Below are 24,218 nucleotides of genomic sequence, written 5' to 3'. Positions count from 1 at the left end.
CAGGGGACAAGGGTGGGGGGGCCGAGGGGTTAAACAAATTTCCCCTCTACCTCCTGAGAGGGAGATTGGCAGGCCATCAGCGCTGAGCCACACAAAGAGTTCAAAGGGCAGTGGCAGGGGGGCGAGTGGCCTCTGACGTCACCTTATGCTGTGACTATCGGATAAATGGCCCTGCACTTGACCTGGCACCTCTCCAGTACCTGTCTGTGAGCCGCCAATGTTCCGATAGTCACAGCATAAGGTGACGTCAGAGGCCACTCGCCCCCCTGCCTCTGCCCTTTTGAAGTGTATGGGTGGCGCAGCACCCCTGAGGCTCCAGGAATGATTTAGTTCTCACCTCAGCTGCCTGTAGCCAGTGCTCTGGTTGATTTGCTGGCTGACCTGACCTGTTGCCGGCTTGAACGAAGGGCTGCAGGCAGCAGCACGCTCTGACGCTTGGTAACTTGTAAGTAGGGGCAAGGGCTGTTACACTTCATTGCCAGGGGCGCCTGGTGACATTTGAAAGTGGTGGGGGTATGGGGTTTTCAAGTTGTGACTGAGTGGAGTCTGGAGTGCAGCCTGAGCCTCAGCTTTGCCTCGCCCTCACCTCTGCTGCCAGTGCTGTTTTTTAATTTTTTTTATTTATAGTGCATGAAAGCCCTCTCCTTGTCGCTTTTTTGTTTAAATTGTGCCCAGTATGTTCTGTCTTAATTCCGCATTTTGAATAACTCCCGATAACAAAGGGCCCTTTCACGCCGTGTTCCAGTAATTATTAGATTGGAATTGTGTAAATGTCACCGTGGACTAGTGTTTGTAGGCCTGTCTCTAAATTCGGCTATTCACGGGCATTGTGGCTCAATATTCTTGCTTAAATGTGATACTTTTCTAATTATCTGAATGAGGCTTACAAAGTAGATTTAGTTTTATGAGCGGGGACGTGAGAAATCTAACCTCATAAGGACTGGGAATTAATCAGAGGGCCGCTTACAAGGCTTTCAAGGGGTGAATGAAATATCTGCGAGGTAGGAAGATGGGAAAAGATTTTGGAGATTGTTGTGCGAAAATGGACATTCGTGTGTTTTTAACGCATAGGCTGGGGTTGCTAGCGCTATCTTCTGTTCTGTCATTCTTGGCACTGTCCATTTGTGAGCAGCGTCCCGCACCGTTGTTCTTGGCATGCAGTCAGTGCAGTGAATGTATACATCGCGGCCCCAGGTCACCTCACACAGCCGCAGCTCGGCACACACCTTTGGTTCTCTGGGCACACCAGGTGCAGGTCTCTTCTCGGGCGCGGCGCAGCCCAGTCGCAGATTGGACACTTATATAATGCTCTGTGTTGACGGGCTGTAGTGTTCTTTAAGAACTCTGAGGAAGCCTTTTGGAAATTTTCAAGACTTTCTTCCTTAAACTACTGTGATAGTTAAGACTGTCAATGTTTTCAGTATAACTAGATTCGTACTGACACATCTGACATTAGGCCAAAAGTTTTTTTTTATATTCATTTACGGGATGGTGCTAGACATTGCTGTATTACATTGTGTATTCAGATTTGTCAATGTGTGAAATGATATGTGATCACCTTATGCCTACACTGTAGTTTTCATAGTGTATTTTCATTTAAAAGGCAGGGGCGGCTGGTGACATTTGAAAGTGGTGTGGCGTAAATACTGCACTGTGATGAGCGCGCGCAGCGAGCAAGGCCCAACCACCTATGGGGGATTCGGGGGTTCTCCCACGAGAACATTTTGAAAAAAGAGTGGGCAAATGGTGCATTCTTAAGCACATTTGAGAAAGAGGTATCTTGGCCAATACATCTCTGGGAGTAGCCAGACATGTCTCTTTGCACTTGCACAGATGCATCTCTCTCCCTGCATTCGCATAGGCACAGTCACCCTGCACTCCTAGACCCATTACTCACCCTTCCCTGACACATCACTAAGCCAGCATTCACCCATCCACATCACTCACTCTGGACTCACACAGGCACACTGCTCAACCTGCACTCACACAGACATCACTCACCCTGGACTCACACAGGCACACTGCTCACCCTGCGCTCACACAGACATCACCCACCCAGGAATCACACAGGCACAATGCTCACCCTATACTCACACAGACATCACTCACCCTGGACTCCCACTGGCACACTGCTCACCCTTCGCTCACACAGACATCACCGACCCTGCACTGTCACAGACATCACTCACACAGGCACACTGCTGACCCTGCGCTCACACAGACATCACTCACCCAGGAATCACACTGCTCACCCTATACTCACACAGACATCACTCACCCTGGACTCACACAGGCACACTGCTCACCCTGCGCTCACACAGACATCACCGACCCTGCACTGTCTAGTACATCACGCACACAGGCACACTGCTGACCCTGTGCTCACACAGACATCACTCACCCAGGAATCACACAGGCACACTGCTCACCCTATACTCACACAGACATCACTCACCCTGGACTCACACAGGCACACTGCTCACCCTGCGCTCACACAGACATCACCGACCCTGCACTGTCACAGACATCACTCACACAGGCACACTGCTGACCCTGCGCTCACACAGACATCACTCACCCAGGACTCACACAGGCACACTGCTCACCCTATACTCACACAGACATCAGTCACCCTGGACTCACACAGGCACACTGCTCACCCTGTGCTCACACAGACATCACCGACCCTGCACTGTCACAGACATCACTCACACAGGCACACTGCTGACCCTGCGCTCACACAGACATCACTCACCCAGGACTTACACAGTCACACTGCTCACCCTATACTCACACAGACATCAGTCACCCTGGACTCACACAGGCACACTGCTCACCCTGCGCTCACACTGACATCACTCACCCTGGACTCACACAGGCACACTGCTCACCCTGCGCTCACACAGACATCACTCACCCTGGACTCACACAGGCACACTGCTCACCCTGCACTCACACAGACATCACTCACCCTGGACTCACACAGGCACACTGCTCACCCTGCGCTCACACAGACATCACTCACACTTCAATGCACTGCACTCAATAGGTTTCATGTCTTTCAGCCTGTCTAGGCCCGACATTGCCTGGTGACAGACTCCAGTACATAACACCACGTCAGCTGGGGCCTCTGAGCAGCTGGGGGTGCTCAGCATAGACCCAAGAATGCAAGCAGACCCCCACAGACACTGGTGTTATTGTAGGCTGTTCGTCACTGCAACACCCTACAATGCAAAGGAAAGTGGGACTGTGCTGGTATTCAGCCACTTTTTCCTGTTCCTTGGTATCTGGCTTTTTTCTTGAGCTCATCACTTTAGTCCCTTTGCCCACCCTTGCGTTGTATCCAAAAGCCTAAAAGGTGAAACCCAGTCATGTGGGTGGGTGCTGCTGTGAACTAAATGTATTGGCATGCAGCTTAGACAACAGTGAAACTTGCCATTCCGTACTTAATTGGTCTTATTTCTCAGGTATGACATGACAGTGACATCGTGACAGTGACACCGGGAAGGGGGTGGGGGGGGGGCGAATTACTACTACTAAAACAGCAATGAAATCAGCTGACATAAAAAAATAGAATGATCCAGAAAACCAAAATCCTGTTGTGATTGGATATGTTCTGTGACACACATTACATGTGTTTTTATAAGACATGTGAAAAACACATGACTTTAGTTTTGGTTAAAATTCTTAATTTAGGGGAACAATTAATAATTTAAGTAATAAGTTACTTCCTGCAGCAAGAAAAACTATGTCTAATTTGTCATATTGCATTTTGAGATGTAGGAATGTCGCTAAGAGCGTTTAGTTTATTATTCCTTTTTTTGTCCCGCCTTTGTTTTCTTGGTGCATGAAGATGCAAGATTCATATACATATTTTTTTCCCATTTAGTCGTTATTGTGAATGTAAATAAAAATAAAGCATACTTGCAGACTGTGACTACTTGCCTGCCTTTCTCAATATTTCTCTTCATAACTATGGGATTGTATACGTTTAACGCGCGTACGGTCTCGCACAATGGGCGATTTGTATAAGGTCACTGGAAAGTCCCCAAGGTTGACCCTGTCCCCCCCAGAAATTTAGTGTCTCCTACGCCCATGCTCCCAGGGTTTCCGAATTTGAACATCTACATATTTTCTCTTATGTAAACCATAGAGTATGGTTGTCTAGATCTCCCTGTCAAGTAGATTGAAACAAGGAGGCATTTACTCGGCACTGGACCTTCCTTGCACCTGAAGAGGCCAGCTAGTGCCACCATTAGCAGTCTCTGCAGAGAGGCCAGTGGTTGTATGGGAATGAGGTTTTAACTCGTACTGCACTTTCCTGAATAGTTCAGGTATGCTGGGGGAGGAGCTGGCACATTCGCAGTTTAGAATGTTAGGACCCAGAGCTCTCAGTCCATAATCAGTACCAAAGTGCCTCAAGGCGATCCCCCCACCGACCCTTGTTATGAAAACCGATAGTCCTTTCCACACATGAGGCATCTGATTAAACCAACTCCGTGTGTTTAGTTTGGACTGAACCCAGTCCACTGCTGCCAATCATGGCCAGCTTTTCTCCGTTAGATCTGTGTTTACACAGGGCATCAGCAGAGCCAGGACAACGGCGACCGCAGTGGTGTAAACAACATGTCCACTGTGATATCACAAGTTACGTCAAGAAGCAGAGGATTGGTCTCAGGGGGGCATGCAAACAACCATGGCATTGTGACGTCAGAGAAGTAGGTAAACATTTGGACATTGTCAGGTAAGAGAAGTACATCCCTGTAGCTTATTACGTTGGAGGGTAATGTAACCAACCAGGACATTGTGGTGTCAGAAAAATAAGTAAACCAGCAGGACATTGGGAAGTTGGGGTTTATGTACACACTTTGGGCACTGTAACCTCAGAAGAGTAAATAAGCCAGCAGGGCCCCTGTGTGCGTGGCTCTGTCTGTGTGTGTGCGTGGCTCTGTCTGTGTGTGTGCGTGGCTCTGTCTGTGTGTGTGTGTGTGTCTCTGTGTCCGCAAATACTCTCTACTACTCTCTAATGCTCACCTATTGCCATTATAAATGACAATACCATTTATTTATGTTTTTTTTTTAAATGTCATGAGCAATGCCAATAGCTCTACCTTTAATAATACCGAGACCATTGCATTGTAAATGCTTGTTTTCACCCATACCGCACAGCAGCCGCGCTGCTGCACAACATGGCTAAAAAGCATTGACGAAGCCAATGCCTCTTGTATGCAAGATACACTGACTTTTCTAATACGTTTGCTTTCGATACACCTGCACCAGCTTTTGAAACGATTCACTTTTGTACGATAGGGAGACACTGCCATAGGGAGGAGAGTTGAATGTTAGTGTTGGTGACAGACCACCCTAGCTGTTAACAGAGGACTGGGTTTTCCTTATACAAGCTGGCCCTTGGCATCGAGAATATATCCGAACCTCCTCCTTCCTTGCCTGCGTAGAAAGTGATAACATAATTCTCTTTGCACATGAACAGTAATTTATTTAATTTAGTCTGCATCATAATCAGTCTTTAGGCATGTTATTGGCTGTGTAATGATCTTCCTAGAGAATAAATCAGTTATTCATGAAGTCCTATTTTTCAGTGTCGTATTAATATGCTTTACAATCTTTGTGTACAATTACCCCATCCTAATTGGAAGAGACATTAGCCCTCCCAGGAAATGCTAATTAATGATTCTAGGGCATATGCTTGTAGCACTTGAAGTTCAACATATTAATTAATGGTCTTGTGTAACATGCTCCGACAGAATTTCAGAAAAAGGAAAAATATTTTTCTTAGGCCTTGATTTTGAGTTTGGCACACAGGGTACTCCATCGAAAATGTGACCAAGTACCCTGCACGCTACACCCTTGATCTGGCCACCTCATTTAGAGAGGGGCTCACCTCAATACTTACTTCGAAGGCCCACTGGAATAGGGTCCTGGGGATGAAAGGGCATTACACCATCTGCCCTATTTAGGGGAGACAGTACGATGATTTTTTTTCCCTCTGTCCATTACAGCCAGACAAAACCATAGTGACCCCCACACCCTGGGAGGCAACTGCCAGGGTCAAGGGGCCATCAGTTCTTCGTTTTTACAGAAACAAAGTCCCACTTAGGAAGTTTCTTTCAGAAAAGCACAAAACGTCAAAGGTTTGTCGGATTGTCAAAACCGACAACAACTGTCCAGAAAATGTTTATAACATTGAAAAGGACACTGGGCTGGAAGCCATTATTACTTTTGGGTGGCAGATGGCGGAGGGAATTTTCTCTGCCCTCCTTACATCACTACTCTACCAGCCAAACTTTAAATGTGGCCCTTAGTTTACTTTTAATCCTGTAAAAAGTATGGATAGTAGCAGAAAAAAACGTATGGGTCTCATTACAATCTAGTGGTACCCTCAACAACTTTATTTGTATTTATTTACTAAGATTCTTATTCCGGAATGCTGTGCATAAATTCCATCAAGCGTAGCCTAACAACTACTGTGCAGGTTCAACGCAACAGCCCCGGCCCTTGCTACCTCTGCAGTGCGGGGGGACCCAATCTTCAGGGGCCCCCCTTTCAGGCCAATCCATGCGCCTTGGGAGAGTCAAGTGTCCCTCACTATATTCTAAAAGAGGGGCGTTACTTGGAAGTGGGAGAACGTTGTCAGTTACGCAATGGAAGATCATGGAGTAATGACCTAAATTGTTTGCACAGTGCATGGCAGTCCACACCAGAAAGATGTCATCAATGTAACGGTAGAATGCACATATACGGTCTTGCCAATCAGGATTAGAAGAGATGTGATCAGTTTCGTATTGGTACATAAAAAGAATGGCATACGCCGGAGCGGCGCAATTGCCCATCGCTACTCCCGAGAGCTGAATGTAGAAATTGTTCTACGAGGTTCTAAAGTAGCTGTGATGAAGTGTGAACTGCATTAATTCCATGAGAAAAATCTGTAACTCTTGAGGTTTATCAGTATTCACTAGAGCAGATTCCATGGCTTGTAGTCCCAATTTATGGGGAATGGAGGTATATAAGCAATTGACGTCGATGGTACATAAGATAGTCTAATGGTCGGTTGGTATCTCAATTTATTTAATTTTAAATAGAAAATCTGCAGTGTCCTGTATGTAGGTGGACATGTTCTTCACGCTTGACTGTAGGTGTTTGTCAATGTATAGGCCGGTAGGTTCATGTATGGAGTTGCAAGTGCTTACTATTGGACAAAATGGCGGTCTGGTAGCATGCTTATGAATTTTGGGACCAAATACAGATATGGGATTTGTGGATGATCTTTCAGTAGGAACTTTTTATCTCCTTCTGTGATGGTCTTGAAATTCATAGCTTTATCGATTATACTTTGTAAAACTTTCTTAAATGTCTCTGTAGAGTCTGAGTTGATAGCCATATATAAGCTGTAGTCGCTAAGATGTGCAGTCAGACTGTCAAAATAGAAAGAGTAATCTAAGATGACCAGGGCACCAACCTTGTCAGCTTTACAAATCTTGATGTTGTCATTCATGGCTAGTTGAGTAAGAGCTTGACATTCCTTAGTGGATAGGTTGGACTTGTGAGATCTTTTCTCCTGGAAAATAATGTGTAGATCGTTTTGAATAAGAGTTTCGAAAGTATCCAGGATTTTGTGGCTAGTCAAAGGTACAAAAGTGCTTTTAGGGCGTAAATCCATGAGAGTGCTGAAATCTTCCCTTGATGTGGGTTCGCAAATGTTCTTGAAAAAATGCTTGAGTCTCAATGTTCTCATAAATTTATAGAAGCACACTTGAGTGTCTAATTCGTTGGATTGATATGTAGGTACGAAAGTGATCCCTTTTTGTAAAACTTTAACTTGCGTGGCAGTTAAAGGAGTTTGTGAGATGTTGAGCACTAAACTCTGTGACTCCTGGTGGATTTCGCCGGCGGCAGTTGTGAGGTTTTTGTACTGGGTCCTCCTGGATCTACGGTTTGCTCTGGACCTGACTCAAAAAAAGATGGCGGAGTAACCAATGTAGCTGTGATTGTGGTGGATGTGTTAGATTGGTTTGTTGTCTGTGGAGGAGGTTGACGAGGTCTGCCTCGTTGAAAATCTTTGCGGGTTGAATCTTCTGAGGATGAAGTGTCGCCCTTTTGTGCATTCTGACATATCGCAGGTCAGCGATATACATTTGTTTATGGATTGTTTCTTTGTAGATTCTCCCTGATGAAGTGCTATGCACGAAATGCATAGGGGCTAGAGTTCACTTATGTGATCTACTGAAATTATGGACAAACAACCACTGATGTATATATTTCACAAGATAAAAGAGAATTAATCATATGATGGAATATGATGATCTTCAATGATAATATCAAGAATTAAAAAGATACTATTATCATTAAAAAAAAATCCAGTTTACTGAACCTTTTAAACAGTCTAAGCGCATTCACGCTATTGGAGTGCACGAGATCTGACCTTACACTGCGTATGGCTCTCTAGCTGATTTCCTGTAGCACTTCAAGGACTAGGAGATGATCATATCGAGCACCCAAAAGCTTATAACAATTTGGTTTACGTAATTTTTTGAACATTGATTAACAGAGAGTGCAGCGTTGTGAATCAGCCTCAGTGTTACATTATTGCCCTCAAGTCATTTTCTTGTTTAAGTGGTTAGTCGTTTTCCAGAGGTGTATGATTTGATGTTTCAGGCAGTAAGGATTTGTCCATCGCATCGTTTTTGCAGCTTTTAGATCGATAGATATGTACCTTGCCTGACGTGAGGAAAATGTGCATGTCTGTGTGGTGTTTTTATTAGTGAGAATTGTTGGATACTGTGAGATCTGGGATATCTGGGGCTTTAAGTGTATGTTGTATCATGGGCAAGTGCTGATGTGTGTATAATGTTGAAGAGGTGTCCATCTAACATGGAAGTTGGGTTCACGCAGTTGTTACATCATCACACTCCACAGTTTACAAAAGTATTTATGCAGCACACAATCAGTAATAAAGTCAAAACAGAAAAAAAATCCCAAACCAATTATGAAAAATATAGTATATTTTAAGAAATACCAGATACCAGAATTACAACAATTCAATCAGTAGAACTGGATATATAAACTTTCAAAGATTAAAATAACTATAGCGCCTAAAAGCACAAAGCTCAAACTGAGGGTATCTGGTGGTGCTGGACAGGGACAAGTCAAAAGTTCTGGCCGACAGAGATGGAACGCATGTCAGGCACAGGACCAAGTTTGGTCCCGTAGGACTTGTACCATATGTCCTTGGTGTGAGAACTGCACAATCTTGCTTGACGAGACTTTGCATTGCTTGGAATCGGTTAGAATCAAGCTTTCAGCTGTGCAGGGAGCCTTTGTGGATACGTTTCAATGAAGCTTCTCGGTGTAGGGAGAGGCTTTGTGTGGCTTTGCGTCAACTTTGCATCGATTTTGATGAGCTTTCAGTTGTGTGGCGAGGCTTTGCAATGGTTTGCGTCGTTCAGCTTTGGTTTCAATAAAGCTCTCAGCAGCGAGGGAGGCTTTGTTTAGCTCAGCATCGATTCAAATGAAGCTCTCAGTGGTGTGGCAGGGCTTTGTATTGTTGGTGTTAGTTCATATTAAACTTTAATCTGCGCGGTGAGACTTAGCAGTGCTTTGCATTGATTCCGATGAAGTTATCAGCTATGCAGCAAGGTTTTGCGGGGCTTTCAGTTAAACAAGGAGGAGTTCCCTCTGATGCCAGCCAAGGGTCTAGGACCTGGGGAAGCTCCTCTAGGGGTTTAGGGACTCACTCCAGCAGAGGTCAGCAAGACTCAATTGCAGTTCCAGACAGGTCCAGTGCAGCAGATCAGCTGGGCAGTTCCTAGGAGGCCTCTGTAGCCTGCTGTGTCCCTGTAGTTCAGAGTATGAGGAGTGCCAGCTAGGCCTTGGAGTCGCTCTGATGGCCTTGGGTTCAAGAAGCAGGTCCAGGCTTCCTTCCTCAGGCATCAGGGTAGTACTTGGAGCAGCAGAGCAGAAGAGCAGCCCTTCTTCTGAATCTTCCACAGGTCTAGAAGTGAGTGAGTGGTTAAAGAGGTCCATTATTTATACTTGGTGCCAGCCTTTGAAGTGAGAGGACTAACTACACTGCCTCCACCTCTAGTTCTAGAAAGTTCCTACCTTACCCAGCCAAGGCACTAACTAGTTTATGGTGACAAAAGACTGGTTTCAAGTTTCTTTTTGAGTTGGAGGCAGCCCTTTAAAATATAAGTGGGGCAGGGAACACTTCCGCCCCAACCATCCTGGTAGGAAGGCTCATACTGCTAACACTTAGTCCTCCTTCATCTCACTGTCTTGGAGGAATACACAAAGGCCAACAATATAAACTAATCCTAGTCATGTGGGCCACAATACTGGCAGAAGGTACAAATGGGTAGGACAACAAAATGCCAACTTTCTAAAAGTGCCATTTTCAGAATTGTGACTCAAAATCTAACTTTAGCGTTAAAGAGGTTTCTAACTTATAATTAATTTGAGTGTAAACATCACTTTCCTATCTGTTCCCAATCTGACGTTATCACTTATTAAGTGCAATAAGGTAACCAATTGTTATCCTATAGGAGAGATAGGCCTCCCAATAGTGAAAAACTACAGCAGGAGTTTTCGACTACCAGGACATGTAAAACGTAAACCCACATGACATACCTTTTTATTACAATGTAACCTGCCCACTTGAGCCTTTAGGGCCAATCTTAGGGGTGACATATTTATTGAAAAAGAAAGGTTTAGTCTTGGCAAAAGGTTTATTTTGCCGGTCAAAATGGCAATTTAAAACTGCACTACAGATTGCATTGTGTTAGATCTAAGAACACTATTATACTTGCAAACGGTGTCACTAATCTTAGCGTGTCCTGCCCAGCGGTAGTGATGTTCTAGGTGAGTAATCCACCAATGTCAAACTGCACTGACCCTGCTGAGTGTCTAAGCACCTACCTGGAGAAAGTGCTGGGGGCGTGCAAACAAGGTAGATAGGGGAAGAGAATATGCACAATGTTCTTGTCTGCTCTTTCTGTGACCACCCTCCAGGATGTCCGCTGGTGAGCCGTATTCTGCTGGTGCATCATATTCGACTCCAGGAAGGGAGACTCTGTGCTTCTTGCTCTGGCGATTTCCTAAGGAAAAGAAACCCATTATCAACTGTTTCAATAAGTAGTGCTGTTGCTGTTGTAGTTTATGTATGGGAATATAACTATAGTGTGGTTTAGCAATTGCCCCTGGTTCTTGATTTTGGTCCCAGTTCGAATTCGGGGCAGATCTCAGGTAAGTAATTTTGAGGCAATTCAGGGCAAATCTCCGATAGGTAAATGTTGTGGGAAATGCAAATAGCCCAGGACTATTAAATCTTAAAAGTTTCAGCTGCTCTCTAAGTGTACTGCATTGAATTATTCTCACCCACTCTCTAATCGTTTATATATCAATCACACCTTGCTCTGCCACTCCTCATACTGACAGAGCTGGCTAAGTATTGTGTGGCTTGTGATGTTTAGTTCAAACTCCACCCTCTTACTGGGGTGAGTATTCCGCAAAGATCAGTGGCAGGGAACAGGGGTGGCGGAGGTTAAAAAAAAAACGTTAAAAAAAACACTTACCTCTTTACGGCCGCTGTCTCTCCTACGTTGTTGCTTTTCTTCCTGGCGAGTCTCAGAAGCAGGTAGCACACAGGCTCCCCTAGGCTGAACACAATACTGCAATGCAGAATTGTGGTTGCTCTGTGTGCCAGGGTTTGGCGCTCAGATGGGAACTGGGAGCCTGTGCATAATCCCCACCGGGTTGTGCATTACAGCTTGGTGGGGAACATGCAAAGTGCGCATGACTGTTCAGTTTGCCCACAACGGCTGGCCAAACAGTAATGTGCACTTAGAGTGTGTCCACCACTCCTCCCCCTATGACCCTAGCCCAGCACCCCCAACCCCACCCTACCCTAGCCTTGTAGTTACCAAAAACAAAATGCTAATAACAACGTTGTTATCATTTTATTATTCCTCTTTTCATGGCTCTGAGAGCAGTGGGGCAACACTCCTCCGCCTTAGCGGAGGAGCCACCCCTTACAAAGACACCCTCTTACTGGGGTGAGACCCTTTCGGCCTGGAGCGAAAGCAAACCACTTGTTTGCACTATGGATGCCTTGCAGTTATGTTTTGTAGTTATGCGCTGTTGCCTTCTTAACAGTTCCAACAATGGGCTATGCAGTCTTTTGCATCAATTCTTAGAAATAAATGGTAGCTCTGAAATGTCAAGGAGATTTAGGCCTAGGCACTTGTGATCTTGCGCTTATTACAGAAAGTACTCAGCTTGCTCTTGTCTTTACAGTCCCGACATTGTCACAAGGGTCTTTTGTCAAGGGATTTGGATTAACTGTGGAAGGTGTTGACTGTTTGAGAAGGATCACCACGGGCCGGGGAGAGACTGCAAGCAGGTAAGAGATGCATGCAGACTCTGATCCGGACTGCCTAGCAAAGACATGGCAGCTGAGATATCCCTAATCTCGTACAGTCGCCAGGAGCCTATCAGGGGCTCCTGGCGACTCGGCTGGCCCAACACATGTTGGTTCTGGGTGTGTGTGTATGTGTGCTTCCCCCATTTGGTTGGCCCTGTGCAAGGTGTCTGTGTTTATGCCAACATGCATGTGAGTGAGTGCGGATGTGTGAAAGTGAGTGCCCGCCTCCCGGCCATCACCCAGTGTACCCAAAGGTACCACACCTAGTGGCACAGATGGTAGGCCAGAAGCGGGGCCTGACACCGTGGCAGGCTTTGACCATATATTAAAAGACTACTTTGGCACAATGAGTGATGCAAGCCCACTAGTACCATTTAATTTGTAGGACCTGGGTACAGAGAATATCACTTACTAGGGACTTAAGGAAAATTAAGTGTAGCAATAAGGTGGAAGACAATTATACCATGCTTTAAGAAGAGTACACACACAAGCGTCAGAAGTGCTTAGCAGTGCACAGAGTTCTAAAACCAACACAACCGAATTTAGCAAAACGGGAAGGGTGAAAGCAAACAGTATGGGGGACTGCCAGCCAAGAGTGTCAGGTCTAACAAGCACAAACTAGAACAAAACAATGACATCTGGTCTATAGGACACCTAATGGCTTTACCTTGTTCATCACTTTTTGTTCCGGCGAGACAGGTACTAAATTATTGCTGTACCTTGTTTCGAAAATCACATATGCAAAGACCAGAGTTGTTGCTAGCGCCGTTTATTTATGGTGTTTGTTTGCCTGTAAAATTGGTAAATTAATGTGACTCGACTGTGTCTCTTTTATGAATTTATCAAAAAATCAGTTCTCTCCTTCACCTTCTCCTCCCAAGCATCAGTGACTCGGAACTGTCTTCCTAGAGAGGTCTGGGGGCTTTAGATGAATGTGAGCTGAGGTGTAAGAGAGGTGTTGCTTTAAATGGAAAGCATCCTGTGGCACAATACACCTTTTGTAATAAAAAATGTACATCAGTTCATGACTCCACTCTCGAACTGCATGACTGGGCTGCTTTCCACCTGAATTTAAAAAAAAACAAGACGTGCAGGTGTCCCATTAGTGATTTGTCTTGTGATTTAATAAAGCCTAGCAGTACTTATCTGGTAGCAGAACTAGATTTGTGGATTCGTGAACCTTTGATATGTGTTTTTAATGCTATTAAAATGGTATTTGCAGCAGATATAGATAATATTTTTATCTCAAGAGATTAAAAAAAATTGTGAAGGAAACTGATGAACTACTTGTCCTAATATGGTCTCATTAAATGTTTTCTAGAAAGAAAGACACACAATGGCCATTAAAGGCAAAAAAGGCTGAGTTGCATGTCAATGTTGAAGGAAAAATACAACTTGCGAATTTCGGAATGAAATTTCAGCGTTTATGCTTTGCAACAAGAAAAGGTAAGCTGCTAAAATATGACAAAGGAATTGCTGTGCATGCTCAGAGCCATCAGATGGCGGCGGTAATGGGTGGGGAAAAGGGGCATTAAATGAATGGCCCTATTCTCCAATGGCATTAATCCCTTGGCCTGCGCTTTTTTAAGTCCTCACACTCATGCCGCCAAATTTATTTATGTTGAATAATGCCAACACATTTGTGCCAGTCTCTATGGCACCAGATGCTAGAGAGAATACATTTTACTTTTCCCTGGCGGATAGTTTTAACGTGGAAACGGGTGCTCGCACTGCATGGGCTGAACAAATGACAGAAAAACTTCAAGCTGTAAAGTTTCATATACTATGCACGTTGTCCATATCAGTTTACTTTGCAAGGCAATGCATCCTACGAGTTACTGGGCTCGGAGACAAAAAATCACTGTTAAATCCTCCCTGAAAATCACAATTTCTTATTAGTTTTCCTACATTCAAGCTCATTCACCTTTCTCCAATTCTTCCCTTAAGACTGGATTAGCGTATCCCTATTGCCATCCAAACTATGAGTATAGATACTTCTCTAAAGAACACCCACCAGGTCCATCAAACACATGGATTATAGGCACCCAACAGGATCTTGAGAGCTGACAAACAGCGATGTCATAATAAAGCCGTCATCCAATTTTAAGTCTTAAAGAGATGCCATTGTCATACATTTTTAATTGGCTACAAGCAGCAGGTGACAAAAAGGCAGACTTTTCCTATCATTAAATTTCTTAAAATGACTTTGAATGGTTTTTGTTTACACATAAAATTGTAACCATTAAGGTGGTTGCCTCTTAGTAATTCCTGTTGGGCTGTTGCAGCCTTTACTTTCTCTCGTATATATTTTTTACAAACAGCTTGGTATCACCCATATTAAAGTACATTCCTTTTTCAAGGACATGTGCCCTCTGCATACATTTTTAGACTATGATTAAAACGGTACTTACCGTGATGGCCACCATGGCAGTATTTCTGGTGGATACTATGGACCCGATTCACAAAATAGTAAGACAGGTACGTGTGGAGATGTCTGCTTGAATATACCAGGCAAAGGTTGTGTGACCTTTCGAGCGAGATTGTATTTCGGCTGGTGCAGAGTTCTCCATGGTGGAGAAGTCAGCACAGCGAGTATAGGGATCACCAGTGCAAAATCTTTTTTTTTTTAAATCCTGAGGTGAAAATATTTCCCCCGTGGAGTAAGCACTTCCTCTTCACCCCCAGCAAATCTGGAGGCTACCAATTCCCCTTTGCACCCTGAAAGAGTATTTAGTCCAGCCCTACCATTGAGTAATTTTCTGACCCTTTCAGGAAGGGGATTAATCAGAGTTGGGAGTGTCCCAAATACATGAGTTTGTGGGCATTCCCAAACTTCCAAGGCATATCACAATTTGTAACTCCCACTTCCCAGTTTATGGGGAACTTCAAAGTAGAGGGTGTGGCTTAACAGCCAACACGGCTGACCTTGAAGCTGGGGAATCAGGTTCGAGTCTGGGGGGAGGCTCAAACATCCTGTGATTTTAGGCAAATCACGTAATCTCCTCTTGCCTAAAAAAACAAAAATATGATTGTGTCCATCTGTAATGCAACTGGTACTCATGTAAAGAGCTCTGATACCTTGGAGTCGAGTTCGCACAATATAATAATGCAAAAAAAAAAATTTGCGGGACTTACCTATGTGAAGAGCTCAACACTGTTCTTCATATCCTTAAAATCATTTACGCCTGCTATTAATCGATTTGTGAATCCTTGGTAACTGTAAAATGGTAAAATTCGGTCTTAAATGTAAGTTTACTACCGAATTTACCTTTTAGAATAGGCCCCTACATCTTCCAGCAGATTCATTACCTTGTGAAGATCTGAAAAAACGATTCCTGCAGCAATAGCCCTGCAATGCCACTAGGTGGCAGAGAACAGGTTAAACCACTGAATTGTCTGCCCCGGATGTGGCATCAGTTTATGTATGGTGTTGACTGGCACACTTGCATCAGTTCTCTGCGAAATCAAGGCATGGAGAGAGGAAACAAGATCGCTTTAATGATGGGAATACTAACACCACATAACACATTTGCAACATTGAGATCCTATTAATAATGGCCTTAACTAATTAAGGAAGGAGAAAGGGTGGTGAAGAGTAACCTTTTGCTCTGCTGGAAACGTCATGCATATTTCTCAATATGGAGGAGTCCCAACGCAATACCCCAGGGGTATGAAACTGAGTAGTGTAGAATAATCAAGAAAGTCATACAACAAAGCTCTGAAGAAATAATTATTTTTATTTATTTATTTTATTTATTTAATGCGATTTTCTATAGCGCGAACATTACCCGAAGGTGTCAGAGCGCTTTACAAAAGAACCAGTTGCGATGCATAAGGATTTAGGATTACATGAGTTACATAAAAGATACAAACAAGAAAAAAAATTGCAAATGTGCAAGTTGTAAAGTCACACAGGGAAGAGATACAAATAGAAAAAATTGCAAATGTACAAGTTGTAAAGTCACTCAAGGAAGAGATACAAATGGATAAACTCTAAGAATCACATAGGAATGGTAGTGAGTACAAAGGTCTACTACATATACTAGTGGTTAGAGTTATCTCTATATACATATATATATAAATGGTAGATTTTCTCAGGATTCTATTTTTGCAGCGATTCGGCTTGGAAAAGTATATATCACATATTTACAGAGTAAAAAGAGAAATAAAAATTAAAAAAATTTAATTAAATAAAAATAAAAAGGGGGAGAGAGCGGTATGTGGGGGATAAGAGTTGGAGGCTGAGATTGGTGAGAGGAGAAAGGGGGACCTGAGGGGGACAAACAGATAAGGCAGTCCAGCGTAAGAGAAATGTCTGACAGTCAGCAGGATGGAATCCAAGGGACCAAAGGAAAGGACAATAATCAACAAAATGGCAGACTCGGGTCGTGGGTATCGATGGAAACCATCTGAACATGGCAAGATGCACCCAGGAAAAGAGCGACAACAGGAGAGGGTCCCAAAATGGCGGGGCACACGCGAGTTCCAGTCCAAAAGTTACGAGGGCCAAGTACAAGAGAACAAGAGGGGAAAAAGAGCCAAACAGTCAAAAGGAGGAGCATCTTCAGTATTTGCACCTCCTTTCACCACTGCTGCACACACATGATCCCTGGTCTAAATGCTCCCATGCTCCTGTACTGGGCACCACAGTCCACCCGTGTCATTAGCTGGAGGGGTGTTAAAACAAATCCCCAGGTCTTCACCCAGCTTTCATGCTCGACAAAATCTGATGTCTATCTTGAATCTCCCAGAGGGCGTCAGCGGCTTCGTCATATGTAGGGGGTGAGCTCTGTAATTAAAATCCTCTCCCGGTCGTGTAACCTATCCTGCCCGTCTGCTGTGGCCACGGGCCCACATCCACACACTGCGGTTGGGCCACATAGGCAGATGGAGGCTGCAGATCTGGCGATCATGGGCTGCACCAGCTGAGGGTGCCCGCTGGGGAAGATGAAAGGGCAGCAGGGGGCCTGTTCCTGATGTCGCGGCCCCCGCATTGTTACCTCATAACGTGGGTCCGTTTCACCGCGCCCCAACCCCCACTTCTACCTCCGTTTCATCTTGGGCGCCATCTTGAGGTGTTATCGCCAGGGGTGGATATTGCCGATATGATGGCAGAGCAGCCGCTGGAAGTATCCGCGGCCCCAGCGGCAGACACTACAGATTGTCCGATTTTGGAATTTAGCCCTTACAGATAATTTAGTGGGGCTTGGAGGGCCGCGTTAGGATGTTGTGCGCCTGAGCCGTGAGGCAGCAGATTTTTGAAAACGTATGTAGAAAGGACCAAGTGGACACTTCGCAAATATTAGCATGCTGGGTGCCCCCGGTAAGAGCAGTAGAAACTTCCATAACTTTCAGGGACCATGAACAGATTACAGCTGGAAGATCTTCCTTAGGTAGGACATACTAGATCTTTACACGCAGGGTGACCCAATGTGATATGGTAAGTTTATTGACCACTTGGCCTTTATAGGCTCCTATGAAGCCCACAAAGAGATTGTTTTCTCTGTTTTGTCCTATGTGTTCCATGAAGTAGGGAAGAGCTCCCCCTGGGATCCTGTCTATGCAATCTCTCTTCTTACTGAGTGGGGTTAGGATGTGAAAAGAATGATGGAATAGTGATAGACTAACGCATGTAGAACATTAACACATTCTTTGGCTTGAGAGATGGGCATGTAACAACTAGTCTGGATCAAAACACTGTGAATGGTGGCCATGCCAAGAGGACCTGTAACTCGCCTCCAAAAATACCAGGATAAACACATAAAGGAAATACCTGTACATTGGTTGAAATGATGAATCTGTAAGGAAGGTTAGGATCAAATTAAAATGTCCCTGGGCATCAATGACAGGCATGAGAGGAAGATGTAGGACAGTATTTTAGAAAATGCACTGATAATGATGGACAGAACAAAAGGGGTTTATTTCTGAAGACATAGTAAAGTGGACAAGGAAGCCAAATACCATTTTACAGTGGGGGTTCCTAAGTCTTATTCGGCAGAGAAAACCACACAACATCAGAAATGTAAGGCTTGAAAAGGTTAAAGACCTTAGACTCACTCTAAACAATTTGGACCTGCCTGCATAGACCAAATTTGTAGCAGATTTTTTATCAGCCAGGATACCATCCACCTCCTGTAGGTGCAAACAAAATGTCTTTTATTGGCTCAGCTAAATCTCCATGTAGTCTGAGCATCTGAAGATTGATGCAAAGAATATGACCCTTCATGAGAAAGGAAGAGGGCACCAATTACTAAGCTCCAACAGATCAGCAGAAGAAATCCTCCCACCCCAATCTGGGGTGATCAGGATGAGTTGAACTTGATCCTCTCAGGCCTTCAGTCGGACCCTCAAGAAGACAAGGTCTTGTGGGAGCCTGTAAAGCAGATCATATATCAAGCTGAACCTGATGTCATCACCAAGGGACCCATTTGAAGGGAAGTGTATGGCACAAACAGAGAACTTTCCCTGTCCACAATGGAATACCTCTTGAAATATTAGGAGAGTCTATCATGTACTATAGAGAGTCCTACCGTGCTGACCTCACTCAGCCCCTCTGGCATTGGGCCATGAACAGGCTTTTGATAGACTCAACTGGAAATATTTGACTAGGGTACTTGAAAGGTTTGGTATTGGACCACAGATGATTAAGTGGGTGGAGCTTATCTATGCTAAACCAACAGCAATGGCCAGAATAGGTCGTCATGTACCAGACTCATGCAGAATAGCCAGGGGTACAGGTGTCCAGTCTCGCTGCAGTTTTTTGCCTTAAGAAATGCAACCTCTAGCAATTAAGATGTGAACTGGGGAAATCAGCTAGGGTGTCACACTTGGAGGGGGTTTACGTGTGATTTCGCTGTATGCAGGGACACAGACTCTGACCTGACTCTAATCTCAAACACCTTGAAGGCATTCACCGTAGTGTCAGCTCTGAGGGGCAACTGGGGTAAGTCTTGTGTCTTCCTTCTCCAGAAAACGGTGCCCCAGGTGAATTAGACTAAGGAGAAGGAGCTGTATAGTGGATGATCAGCGTTCGAAGTGCATTAAAAAAAAGTATGGAAACTGTGATGCTCCATCCAACGTGGGTGGGGTCAGTGAGAGTGGGGGCCGGGTCAATAGTGAGGCTAATAAAATAAAATATTCTGTACGTTTTTTTGGCCTACTACCATCATGTAGCTGCATGTTAAATAATGCACAGCTCAAATGAAGATAAATAATACAAGCATTTGCAATGCAATCGGTCTCGCCTTTGGGACCTTATATGCATTTAGCGAAACAGCACAATAGCCTGGGTGCTGAAACATATACTGTTCTTTAACATGGAGGGAAAGTAAGCACCAAACTGCGTGACATGCCAGGTATGGGAACACATGGAGAGAAATATTGCCTTTCAGCAGGAAATGGTATAGTCCAAAGCTCTGTTTTTATTATAACATCAGGGCCTTCAGTGGTCATATCACTGAAAATATAAGAATTGAAAAAAATATTGTATACGGGTGCTTGTGGAAGACAATTTCTATAGACTGGAATATAGAGAATGATAAACTGATTCTGGTATTTTAATGACCTCTGCTGGTCGTTTTTATTTAGAAAGTTAAATAGAGGCAGTTGCCAGAAAAATTAAAAAATAAAATGTCCCTCAGCACAAAACAATTCTGGTATTTTACTGACCTCTACTAGTCGTTTTCTATCAAGAAAGTTAAATAAAGGCAATGGAACAAGCAGAAAGCAAGTATTGTATTTTACTGACTTCTACTGGTCGTTTTCTATCAAGACAGTTAAATAGTGGCAGTTGAACAGAAAAAAAAGTCCCTAAGCGGAAGCAGACAAGTCCTAGGGCTGATCTCCTGAGTCCCCAAAGTTAATACACATGTAAGTATATACTAAAGTATATACAAGAGGTCTCGAATGCTCGACCTAAAAAGATGTTAATCAGTGGGAAATGCATTATAGTATATTATGAAACATCTATTAGTTAATGCACTGTAGAGGTCTCTGTGTAACCAGAAAGCAACAGAATTAAATCTTGGTCGGTGCAGCGGAGAATAGTGACTTGTGTATTTTTAGTGCTACAGAGGGATAGCTGAGGGGGTGGGGCCCTGTGCCCCAGAAGGCACTTTTTGTTTGTGGGGGAGGGGGGGGGGGCGTTGGTGAGTACAAGGTAAGGTTTCTTATTTGTTTATTTTATCCGTCATTTGTCGACTCCCCCTGCTCTTACCTGCACCGGCAGTGCCATCACTGGGTGGCAAACTCAGGGGCTGCCCCGGGTGGCAAAAGCTCTAGCTACGCTACTGTAGTGCTACGAGTTGGCAGCCTGTGACAGAACGGACTGTGAATATGTAAGTCATTATTTTAAACTTGCATTACGCACAGTATAAGATGGACCGCTATAAAACGTGCAGAAAGGTTTAAGATAAAGTGGTAATATAGATTTTAGTAATACCCAGACTGTATGTAATACCATTTTTTTACCAAACTGTCCCTTCAACACCTCATCAGGGGTATTAAGCGCTATATAATTACAATTACAATTTATCGCACTTCACCCTACCACTCAAAAAGAATACATCTTTGTCATCACAAAGCTTACAGTGATTCAATCAATTAAAGCCAGTACTGGCATCTGGGGAAACTGAGCCTGGCACCAGCGTGCCTTCTGGCTCTCCTCTGGGGCTCCTAAAGAAACAACAGTGCCCTCAAAACAAAGTGGGAGCCTCGCAGGCTCTGATTCACAAAATGGGCCATACGTGGGAGCCTCGTGGGCTCTGAAAATGAAATATAACCCCTAGGAGCACTCTGGCTCCTGAAAACACCTGGGGCCTCGTTGGAGCCCTCAGGCTCTGGGAGCAATGGGTTGTGAATGCGGGCAAGGACCTGAGCCCCTCTGGACTTGTAAAACAATTATGTGCCCCTGGTGGAGCGGGGACTCCAAATACAACAACGTTGGAGTCCAGAGGCTCTTAAACAAGTATGCCCCCTTCCGTGCCACGGAGGCTCTGGAATGATGAGGGCAAAAGTAGGGAAGAACACGGGACCCTCTGGCCCCTTTAAGTTATCGCCCTTATCAATTATGGCCCAAGCCCCTCACTGGGACTTTAAACAAATGGAGGCCACGTTGGAGCCACACGGGGCTCGGAAAACAATGGTGGTGCCCAGAGCATTGGAGCAGCCCGCTGCTTAGACGGGGCCTCTCTTGACTGCAGTCCAGCCCCTGTGCCTCGATCCGGCACCAACAGGACACACCCGGAGCCCCACCAGCCCGTCTTCACTCACAGGACTGCGGGTTCCTGGCGGGGGCTCCTCCTCTTTGGTCCGCTCTCCTCCTGCAAGGGATTGAGCGGGACGCGGGCAATTGCTTGGACCTTGCTGTGTACAGTGGACGTATGTTCACTTTATACCTCCATCCCTCATGATGGCGGAATGGAAGCAATTGAACAAACTCTAATCACATCCGAGTTGGATCCTGACTTGAAAGTTTTTCTCATGCAACTCACTATGTATACTTTGTATCATAGTTACTTCACGGTGCTAGACAAATGGATACTACAGCTGAATGGCACTGCCATGGGAAATTCGGCAGCTCCCTGCTACGCTAACATCTACATGAAAGTGTTTGAAGAGTCGCATATTTTATGCCAAAACAGCTGGCTACAACATGGAAAACTGTACCTGCGGTACATTGATGACGTTTTTTTGTTATGGGAAGGTTCAACTGATACCCTAACCAACTTCTTGGAATCATGGAACAAAGTTTATGAACAAATACAATTCACTTGGGAATACAGTGACAAATGCATCCATTATTTGGATGTCGAAATACATAGAGAACCAAATGAGTGGTTCACCACAATCTACCGGAAACCCACTGATAGGAATTCTACTTTACATTATAAAAGTTTTCACCGACCTAATCTGAAGAACAATTTACCTTATGCTCAGCTATTAAGAGTGAAACGAATTGTATCCAGTGAACTAGAAAGCAAGAAAGAACTCAGAATCACATTGGAAAGACTTAGAGCACGTGGGTATCCCACACCCATTCTGGATCTGGCAATGGAGAGGACTGATAAATGTGTGAGATCGGAACTACTGAAACCCAAACCTAAAAAACCTTCAGACCGCATGGTTGTGGTCTCCAAATACTCCAAGATGTCCAAACAGTTCCAATACATCATTCGCAAACATTGGCCCATATTAACCATGGAACCTGACTTTCACGGTCTATTCAGCCAACCTCCTATGTTCGCTTTCACCAGAGGTCGCAATGTGAAAGAAATATTGAGTCAAACCTCTTCTACAGCAATTCCTATTGTTTATACGGGCCTTAAACCTTGTTACAACTGTAGCAACTGCAGTAACTGTATCCCTGGGAACAAAACCACTCACCCCATGAAAGGACATGTCATTAAACTTAGAGTGAATGCTACATGTAACAGTAGTAACGTCATCTACATGTTGAAATGCCCCTGTGGCAAATGCTACATTGGACACACTGAGAGAAAAATCCGTGTGCGTGTTCTTGAACACAAAAAGTAACATTCGTACACAAAACTTGAAATCCAGTGTGGCCACTCATTTTCTGGAAAACAGACACAGTGTGGCTCAATTAAAATTTCAAATACTTGAGCAAGTCAAAGTCACTGGGAATAATAGGAATACCCTTCTCAAAAGAGAGAACTTTTGGATCCGCCTTATGTCCACCATGGTACCTCATGGACTTAATGATCGCATGGAATTTCTATGCTACCTGTAATGTACTGTTATGCTTTACTGTTTTTGTTCAGACACGTTTTTTTGCATCACACTCTTCAGCTATGTCTTCCATAACGATGTATCTTCCTTTGAGTGATATCCCCCTTTCCAATATGGCCACTTCCATTCACCCTCTAGGTTAGCGGTTTCTTCTCTTTCTATGTTCGACTCTCAGTCCTCTTTTCATGTCTTTGCTCCCACACGCTTTACTTCACTCCGGCCCAGCGGCTACGCTGACTGATCACTGACTCCGCGGTACTCCGCATAGTTTTTCCAACATCGTCTTGATGTAAGTATCCGGCTTGGGACATCTCCAGACCCTGTTTAAATTTCCGGTTCCGATGGTTTTGCCCTTATCTTTTATACAGCACGCTCGCTTTACCTCTTTCTATGACACTCTTATTTTCTCTCTAAATTTGTATTCACACATGGTGGTTTTGAGATTTCTTTTCTACACGGTGTGATATCTTTTTAGCTTTTTCTCTATGTTGAACACTGATCATTTCTTTATTTTCCGTGTATACACATGGGATTTCCTACTTAGGTAGGCGTCTATCTTTACTCTCGCACTCATTTTTTCGATCACAGTGTTTGCATGAGAGCACTTTGTTCAGTTAGCTTTTTTTGTCTACATACAGATACATGATTGAATTGTGCTTTTTGGATTGTTTTGTAGAGTAATCCCCAGAAGAAGGGCGTGGCCCGAAATGCATCGGGATTTGTGATAATCTGCTTTGAAAAGACTTATCTAATGATGGAAATTTACTTTAGGATATCTTTTGTTGATTGAATCATAAAGCAGCAACTTCAACAACTGTTGAATAAATAGTGAATGCTGAAAGAACAATTTGTCGCTTAATCACCATTACCCTTTGATGTTTGAATGAACTAGACCTACGGGTCCTTCCTGTTGTGCACAGAGGTGCTCTCTCTCAACAGAGTGAGCTTTGTATGAGTTCCTTGGATTTCACACTGCTTGGTCAGACAGTGTTTCCTCTTTTAGCACACTACACCTGTACAAAACGCATTACCT

The 24,218-nt window shown here is 44.2% G+C and overlaps 1 long non-coding RNA gene across 1 annotated transcript in view; it reads left to right on the top strand.

The window, feature by feature from the left end:
- The first annotated feature begins 358 nt into the window (after positions 1 to 358).
- Positions 359 to 24,218, top strand: part of LOC147750792 (uncharacterized) — a 93,737-nt gene continuing 69,877 nt past the window's right edge. The window contains exons 1-2 of the long non-coding RNA XR_015299863.1: positions 359 to 445; positions 13,758 to 13,882. This is a non-coding gene — a long non-coding RNA (uncharacterized LOC147750792). The remainder of the gene's footprint in view (positions 446 to 13,757; positions 13,883 to 24,218) is intronic.

This window comes from Lissotriton vulgaris, chromosome 1_1 (assembly GCF_964263255.1).
Source record: "Lissotriton vulgaris chromosome 1_1, aLisVul1.2, whole genome shotgun sequence".
Lineage (NCBI taxonomy): Eukaryota > Metazoa > Chordata > Amphibia > Caudata > Salamandridae > Lissotriton > Lissotriton vulgaris.
Note: the sequence above shows the minus strand (reverse complement) of the source record. Positions and strands in the feature narration are given on the sequence as shown.